The sequence below is a fragment of the Jatropha curcas genome, chromosome 4 (genome assembly GCF_041381405.1).
Source record: "Jatropha curcas cultivar XTBG-Jc1 chromosome 4, XTBG_Jcur_1.0, whole genome shotgun sequence".
NCBI classification, from domain to species: Eukaryota; Viridiplantae; Streptophyta; class Magnoliopsida; order Malpighiales; family Euphorbiaceae; genus Jatropha; species Jatropha curcas.
This window is the reverse complement of record NC_143154.1, coordinates 5,141,261-5,150,787: the sequence shown is the minus strand read 5'-3', so window position 1 is coordinate 5,150,787 and position 9,527 is coordinate 5,141,261. Positions and strand designations below refer to the sequence as shown.

Below are 9,527 nucleotides of genomic sequence, written 5' to 3'. Positions count from 1 at the left end.
TTGATATTTTTGAAATTGTGAATAATTATCTCCAACCATATTTAGCTAGTTTTGTTAGTTTGTTTAGCTTGTGTTTTTCTTTTGTTTTTAGTTTTGTTTCTTGAGGACAAGCAATGGTTTAAGTACGGGGAATTTTTATAGGTGTTATTTTTATAGTATTTTTAATATAATTTTTATTAGGAATTTTAGTAGTTTTAATTACTTAAATTAGTTTTTATTCAGTTTTAATTATGTTTTTGTTCAAAGCTTCCTTAAATCATAATCCACTTGATCTTAAAGAAACTTGTAGGGTTTTGGCACAGAAAAGAGCAAAATAAAGAAAAACACTCAGCTTTAGCACGCCCGTGCTAGACTTAAGGAAAATCAAGTGCAAACTCAGACTCTAGCATGCCCAGACTGTGCTATCTGGCATGCTCGTGCCTAAGAAGACATCAGGAAAGCACACCCATGATGCATTTCATCTTGGAGACTCAAAGCCTAGCATGCCCTAGCCGTGCTATGGGGCACGCCGGTGCCACAGATTCTTCTTTGGACGTGTCCCTGAGCACGACACGTGCTGAACCATCCTTAGAACTCAAACTCTGGCACACCTAGACCGTGCAAAACAGCACGCCCGTGCTACAAATTAGGTGCTGTCTTGAATCGAGAACACCAGCCAGTTTCTATAACTTACATGGGCCCACCTGAAATATTTTCATGACGTACAAATCAAGATCTAATCCTATTTAGGAAGATGGAAAAGTCCTAATTGAGAAGAAATCCAAAGCCTAAATAGTTTCCTATCTCCAAAAAGAATTCTTACTTAATAAGGATTTTATTTCCTAAACGAAGTCGGATTTTCTCCCAGGAAGTCTATATAAAGAAAGGAGCCATTCATTGTAAAGACATCTCTAGTTTTTGACAATTCTTGTTCTATTGTTCTTCTCTCTCTCCAAGACTTCAAGCATTCAAGATTTGTGCCAAGATTCAAAGAAGCCGTCCACGTTATTTGCTGCCTAGTTTTATCTCTAAACTCTTAAACTTGTTTTATTCTTTCATTATTCTGATTGATTATGGAATTTTATTCAAGTAGTAATGAGTTTTATTTAATTACTATGTCGAACTAAATTCTCATACTAGGGATTTGATGTAGCTTAATTTCTTTTCCAATTTATAATATTAGATTTGTTTTTCTTTGTTCAAAGTATAATTTATTGTTGAACTTAATGTTTCCGAGCAGAATTTCTCCCATGGATTGATTTATTTCATTAATCACTATCGGGAGAAGGGTTTTTGATATGAAAAAGGTAATAACTTATATGAGAATAATAACTTGATGCAAAAGCTATATGGTTTGACTCATGGGGGGTTTTCCTAAGTTAATGACCTTAGGTTATAAATTCACAAAACAAATCATAAAACTTAATGATTTAATTCATGTTTGATTGCGCTATTAGAAGATAGGTAATTAGATTGGATTAAAATAGCTAACAAAACATCGGGAGAGCTTGTTAGTGATTTTAAAGTTGTTTTCCCGACTTGAACAATTAAAATTGATTAACGAACTAATAAAATAAATTGGATAGAGTTAACTGAAGTCAAAATCCATAGTAGCTTTAAATCCTTGATTTCTTTTCTTCAAATACTGTTGCTTGATTCCTTTTTGTTCTATTTTAATTGTTTATTTTAAATTTCTTAAAATAATTTCCCTTATTGTCATTTAAATAATAATAGGTTAACATAATTTTGGTACTTGGCATACAATCCCTGTGGAAATGATACTCTATTCATTTTATATTACTCTTTGCGGTTTCGTATACTTGTTAAAAGCACTGTCAATCTTTTTACTCGGTATACATGTAGTGAAATGTGTTCTAAAGGCAGATGTCAACTATGTAAAGCTTGTGATGGATCCTGCTTTAAGTGTTTGATACCACTCTTATGCTAGCCCTTTCAGAGTTACTGGGATGTGTTAGTTATATGCTCTATAACTAATTTGATTGGCTATATTTTGGATATAATACTTCATGTGATAAATATTTTATTATTAATAAAAGGTATTTAATTGTCACTACAAAAAAATCACCGATTTGCGACCCATTTTTGCTACCGCCTAAAATCGATCGCAATTTTGCGACCGAATTGCGACCTATAGACAAACAGCCGCTAATTGTAGCGCTAAAAATTCCCACGAGTTTGTTTTTCAGTTTGCGACTAGTGTACTACGGATTTGCGACCAATTTTGCGATTGATTTGCGACCGACTTTTTGCAACCGACAGGTTGAGTTGCAAATCGGTCGTAATTTTATTGCGAAGTAAAATGACGTCGCCGAGTTAAAAAATTGCGACCGATATTAATGACATTTGGTCGGTAGCAAATTTTAGGGCTTTAAACGCCAGACGCCCTCCTTCTTCTTTCTCCTTTCTTCTTCTTTCTTTCTTCTCCTCCTCCTCTCCTCTCCTTCGTTCGCAACGCCGCTCCAGTCCTTCCTGACGCCGCTCCAGCTTGCCTGACACCGCCATCTCCGCTCCATTGCAACTCCGGTCACTCCATTGCTATTTGGACACAAGTTGAGGTGAGTCTTGCGATTTTTTTTTCGATTTTATTTTTGCGATTTTATGTGTTTTTATTATAATAATTTTTGGTGAGTTTTGTGTATTTACGATTATGAATGAGTTACTGTTATTATTATTATTAATTATTTATTATTATTATTATTATTATTATTATTGTTACTGTTATTATTATTATTATTATTATTATTATTATTATTATTATTATTGTTGTTGTTGTTGTTACTGTTATTATTATTATTATTATTATTATTATTATTATTATATTAGGAAGGTTAGGCATCATGTGCACTGGTGAATCTCTTTCATCCAGACCTTCCATGAAGCAAGTGGCCCAAAGATTGAAGCGGATTCAGCCTGCAACATCTTAACTGAAGCTTTTGACATGTTTGTTTGATGCTTCACTTTTCATGTGCTCATGGTATTCCATTAAATTGTAATATCTTGTTCTTATATCAAGTTTAATTGTGCAACAGGTCTTTGCCACTGCTCAAAAGGAGTGCGTGGATTCTTTCTTTTCACAGGTTTGAGTCTTGTGCCCCCCAGTCTTTTTAAGTATGCATTATTGAGTTGCAAAAGCTCATGCATTGCCAGTTTCTTATATCTCATTAAACATATTTTGAATATAATGCTCAATCATGTAGCTTTGCTATCTTAATGCAAATTTCTAGAATATTCCATAATGTTGAGTAACACTGTAGTTCTCTTCCTTCTGCACTTTTCTAGCCTGTAAGACAGCAAAAGATTACTGCGATCTTTATTATTTATCGTTTCCACTTTGCTGCAGAATTCTTTTATAAGCTATGACACTCTGAACAAACTTGGAATTTCCCAGCCTGTCCAGTTCTTGCAGGTATTTTATTGAGTTCATGTTGATTTTTTTTTTTAAATTTGGATTAATTTTTCCTGCTCCTAGGATCATAGAATTGGTTTTAAGCATTTATTGACTACTTGAGAATGCTTCTGTCTAATCAAAACTGCGATCCTACACTCCAATTTAGTCCAGGTATCCTAAAGGTATACCTTTAGTTACTGCATTTGCTCACCCTTCCTTGACTGAGATGTTAGATGCTGCTGTTGAGGATGCTATTGAGCGTGGTAGCTGATAAGAGAAATAATGAAATGATCAATTTTTTATTCTTTTGTTTGTGTTTTTTGTTATCTTGCAAAATAACATCATAATTGCTTGTATGCCTTATTTTTAATTTGATAGATTTTATTCAATGTTGATAAAATTGTTTAGTGATTTTTTTGAACAAATGTATAGTGTCTGAATTCTGAAGACAAAGAATTATACCTTTATTTGTGATTAATACCAGGAATTATACTGGTGTTTATATGTATAGTTTCGTATAAATGGGCCATTTGAAGTTTTATACTGAAGTTTTGTAACGTTCTTTATCACATTGAAGTTTTATAAGTGTAGCTTCCTATGGACCATATTTGAGGGTTGAAAAGCAAATTTCATTTTCTTTATTTCTCTGAAGAAGTTAACCACTTATAGTTGTTTGGTAACTTAGATTTTAGTTATTTTTCTTATCTCTTTTATTTGTTGAGATACTTACTGTGGAGTATTTTTGCCAATCATTACTAGTCTGGTACATTCTATATGCTAAAGCATGTATGCTGACTTTTGCCTTTTTGCAGTCTTTCCTAAATTTGCAGCTGTACATTCTATATTTATTTATTTTTTATTTTTTTAATTTTGCGACCGATTAGCGATCAAAAATAAAAATTTTAAATTTACAATTTGCGACCGAATTGCGACAGAATTTTCTGCGACCAATTTGCGATCGATTTATCGGTCGCTAATTTGTGACCGATGAAAAAATCGGTCGCAAAATATTTTGCGACGAGCATATTTGCGACCGAAAAATATCAGTCGCAAATCGGTCGCTAATTGAATTTAGCGACCGATTTTTTGGCATTTTGCGACCGATTGGTAAAAGATAAAGTCGCAAAATGCCGTTTTTTTTTTTGTAGTGTATCTTTTATATTCTATTGTTTGAATCTTGGTAAAAGATAAAGTCCATGAGACAATACTGCTTTGCAAAATAAATTATAATGTGGTTATAATTATGAGTTTTATATTTGCATTAAAGCAATGTCTCTAAATATTTTTATTCAATGTTCTCCTCATTATTGGACAATGATTAGAGCTGTTGAGACTAGTGCATATTATGTTATTTCCTTAGGGAAGCAACCGTTCTTTTAAGCTGAGATATATGTGATATCTAGAACTAATATGTAGGTGCTTGTTATTTAAACAAGTCCACTGAATTGACCTGCATGAGAATTCCATATGGAGAGTTACTTGTGTCTATGAAATACTCAAGTGATGGTTGTAAGTGATCCTTTGACTTGAAATTACTAAGCTATCTTACATGGGAATGATTATGTTTCGATTCTTCATTCACATCATTCATTACATGAATAATAAGTAATGATTAATTAGACATGGTAGGAACTGTATGGAGATATTTGTGTAATTAAGAGAGGATTCATCACTTTAGGTAAATTAGAAAAAATGTTCTAATTGTTCTCTACTAGTAATGATTAAGAAATCCTTGCGCAAGGTAGAATGAAATTAGCAAATTAGATTTGGAATTTCATTCAAATGATCAATGGCTAAGATTAAGAGAATTAACATGATTTAGAGAATTAACATGATTTAGTAAAGCATACACACTCCATGTCTAATTACTAAATCAAAACATTAAGATGAAGGGATATTAATTGCACTGATAAAATCATGCACTGAAAGATTAAGTCAAACCACTTTGACTTTCCAAATATTTGGATAGTCTTGACATGTTGTTAAACAATGTACTTGACCTTCAAATATTAATTAATTAATTAAATTTATATTTGTTCCCAACATATTTGGAACCTAGAAGGTCATACACATAAGAATGGATATGAGAAAGTGAAAACGAGAAATCGAATCAAGTATGACTTGATTACAAATAAGTTTTGTGATGTTAAGGACAAAATTGTAATTTATATTTAATTACAGTTTTACCTAAATTATTAATTATTGATTAATTGATTTATGTCTAAAATTTATTAAGATAAATTTTAGATCAAATAAACCTAATATCTTAATTATGATTTATTTATTTAAATAGTTAAATAAATAAATATAATTGTTTAAATTGGAAATCCTATTACATATGTATTATGATTTATTTATTTAAATTGTTTAAATAAATAAATAGGCACATATATTTTGTGGGTCCCATTAATGTATGGCACAACCCAAGAGGATGGTGAATTGGGTTGTCTAAAAATTTAACTTTTAAAAACAAAATCAAAATCCTGTTGCAGCAGAATTAGAAAGCATTTGTGAGAGTTAGTTATCAAGTTTAGAACTTGCACACAAAGCTTGTTGCAAATTTGGAAAGACTCTGTGAAGAACAGTTATTGCGTTTAGAACTACTTCACAAAGCTTAAGCAAATTTAGAAAGACTATGTGAAGAATCAGTTATTGCATTTAGAACTACTTCACAAAACTTATTGCTATTGAGAAAGATTTTGTGAAAAACAGTAATTGCATTTTACAACTGCTTCTCAAAGCTCTAAGCAAAATTAGAAAATTGATTATAATTCATATTGTGATTTACACTGAATGTAGAAGGACAAATTAGAACTTGGTATAATAACTTGTACAGAAATCCAGAGTTCTAATATTCCACATAGATAAAATTTATTCACGTTTAGAAACAGAAATTCATTAACAACTTTGCATTTATGAAAAGATTAACAGTTGTGTAAATAGAATAGAATCAAGTAGAACTTCAGAAAATAAAAGAAGATAAGCACAGAGATTTATAAGGGTTCGACACTATCTCGCTTACATCCACTCCCCGAGACTCATCTTGAGATCCTCCACTATGTTATCTCTTTTCAAGGGTAAGAGACAAACCAAACTTTACAAGGAAATAGATCAACACCTAGATCTAACCTTTGTCTCACTAAATTTTTCAAAGGTTCTAGTCAACCTCAATCCTTTCTGTTTTTGTAGAGAACAGAAACCTACATTAAGACATTAGAATCTTACACAAGGAGAAGGTCGCTTAATAACTTATTACACCATAGCTTTTCACCTAAGCTATTACACAAAAGTTTTTCGGTTAAAAACCTCTATTGTACAATAGATTACAAAAATCTATATAGACAAAGAGAAATATAATTATAAGCACAGGAAGAATAGAAAACAGATTTAAAAAAACAAATTTAAAGTTTAGAACTATTCTTCAGAAAAGTTGTTATTAAATTTTCTTTTCTCTTGAAAAATATTTCTTGAAGCAAATAGATGAAAACAAATAAAGGGATTTGAAGAGAAAGCTTTGAGAGATTTAAAACTTTCATTCAACGGACTCTTACTCTTGCAAAAACCTCAACGTTTTCAAAAGAAGAAAAACGTATTTTATAAGAGGGGTTTTAGAAAACGATGATCTTTAGTTTTAAAGAGTATTTAGACTTTCCGAAAATAAAAAGATATACGAATCTTTTGTAAATACTCAATTATTTGTGGTCAAAAATAGTAAAGACAAAATCTTTTATATTTAGGTAATTAGAATTATAAAAGCAAGATTTGACTTTTTTTTAAGGTTGATAGGTGTTAATTTTATAGTGTTTTTAATATAGTTTTTATTAGAATTTTAGTAAGTTTTTATTACTTTAATTTGATTTTAATTCACTTCTAGTATAATTGTGTTCAAAGCTTCCTTGATTCTTAATCCGCTTGATCTAAGAGAAAATTGTAGGAATTTGGCGCAGAAAAGAACTTTACAAAGCAAGACACTTAGCCTCTAGCACGTCCAGGCCGTGCTAGAAGGCACAACCATTCTAGAAGCTAAGGAAATCAAAGGAGAGACAGAAGAAGGCACGGCCGTGCTAAAATGGGATCAGGGCGTGTCAAGCCTATCACGCCCATGATAATTCTAGGCGGGAGTGACAGAAGCAAGCACGCCCTGCCTGTGCTTGGTAGCACGCCCGTGCTTCAGGGATTCATTAGCTCGTGCTTGCCTAGCACACCCCGTGCTTCACTAGCCAGACTTCTAGACTAAAGCACACCCAGCCCATGCCATAAAGCACGCCCGTGCTACGCAGAACGGAATTAGCGTGAACCAAATACGCAAATCCATCTTTTTCTCATATGGGCCGCCTCATAGAGTTTCCTAAACATACTAAGTAAGACCTAGACTTATTTTGGGAGGGAAAGGAGTCCTAATTAAGAGGAAATCAAAAGCCTAAACAGTTATGATCTCCTATAGAAGATTTTGCACTAAATAAGGATTCTATTTCCTAATAGGATTCAAACTTACCTTCAGGAGCTCTATATAAAGAAGGGAACTTCTCAGTGCTAGAGATCTTTTTTTTTTTTTTATGCAATTCTCTACATAATTCTCTCTCTCTCCAAGACTTCAAGCATCATAGATTTGTGCCAAGAATCAAGGGAGCCATCCATATAGTTGTGATACAGTTTTTATTCTAAACTCTTCATTTTGTTTCTTTCTTTTTATTATTGTCTTTAAATATGGTGAATGATTCAAGTATGACTGAGTTTAATTCAATTACTATGTCCAACTAAACTCTTATACTAGGGATTTGATGTAACTTAATTTGATTCCAGTTTATAATATTAGATTTATTTTTCATTGTCCTTGCTATAACTTATTATTGTGCTTAAGGCTTCCAGGCAGAAAATTTCCCCTGGATTGAGTTATTTCAATAATCACTATCGGGAGAAGGGTTATTGACATGAAAAAGATAATAAGTTACTTGAGAATAATAACTTGACGCGGAAGCTATATGGTTTGACTCAAGGGGGGTTTTCATAGGTTATTGATTACTAAGTTATGAATTCACAAAACAACCATAAAACCTAATGATCTGATTTATGTTTGATTTCACTATTAATAGTTAGGTAATTAAACTGGATTAGAATAGCTAACAATACATCGGGAGAGCTTGTTAGTAACTCTAGGGTTGTTTCTCCTACTTGAACAATTAAAATTGATTAATGAACTAATAGGATAAGCTGGATAGAATTAAGTGAAATCAAATTCCCTAGTAATTTAATTCTCTGATTTCTTTTCACCTGAATTTTGTGCTTGATCTTTTCTGTTTTTACTTCAAATTTTATTTTCCTTATAGCAATTCTCTGTTAATATCGTCTAAATAATAATAGGTTAACATAATTTTGGTAATTGATATACAATCCCGGTGGATACGATACTCTCTTACTCTATATTACTTGTTGCGATTTCGTACGCTTGCGAAAAACGCTGTCAAGTTTTTGGCGCCGTTGCCGGGGATTGGCATATCAATATCAATACGAATTACCCTGTTATTAATTTAGACACTCTTTTATTTTTATTTTGATTTAATTTTCTTTTAAGCACTATTCCAGGAGTTTTATGCAAAGAAGATCAAGGAAGACTGAACCTCTAATCTTTGATCCGGAAATTGAAAGAACCTGTCGTAGGCACAACGCTGCAAGAAAAGCACGAGAAATAAAACTCGAACAACAAGCAGACATGGCCAACAAAAATGAAAACGAGAACGAAAACATAGTCGGGCCACCAGTTCAACATCCGGTCCGTACTTTAAGGGATTATACAACACCTAATCTGAATGGGACAACCTCAAGTATTACAAGACCTAGGGTAGAAGCTAATAATTTTGAGATTAAACCCGCAATTATCCAAATGCTCTCTACCTCAATCCAATATGGGGGTTTGCCTAATGAAGATCCTAATGCTCACATCACCAATTTTTTGGAAATTTGTGACACATTCAAGCAAAACGGTGTTTCTGAAGATGCAATCAAGCTGAGACTTTTCCCTTTTACTCTTAGGGATAAGGCAAGGTCTTGGTTACAATCATGTCCAGCTAGAAGTTTCACAACATGGGATGAGTTAGCTCAAAAATTTCTAGCTAAATTCTTTCCATCCTCAAAAACCACC

At 32.4% G+C, this 9,527-nt stretch overlaps 1 long non-coding RNA gene across 1 annotated transcript; it reads left to right on the top strand.

The window, feature by feature from the left end:
* The first annotated feature begins 2,833 nt into the window (after window positions 1–2,833).
* LOC119370846 (uncharacterized) lies at window positions 2,834–3,439 on the top strand. The gene is made up of 3 exons (XR_005178389.2): window positions 2,834–2,940; window positions 3,030–3,077; window positions 3,341–3,439. It is a non-coding gene; the product is annotated as an uncharacterized LOC119370846 (long non-coding RNA).
* The last annotated feature ends 6,088 nt before the right edge of the window (window positions 3,440–9,527 follow it).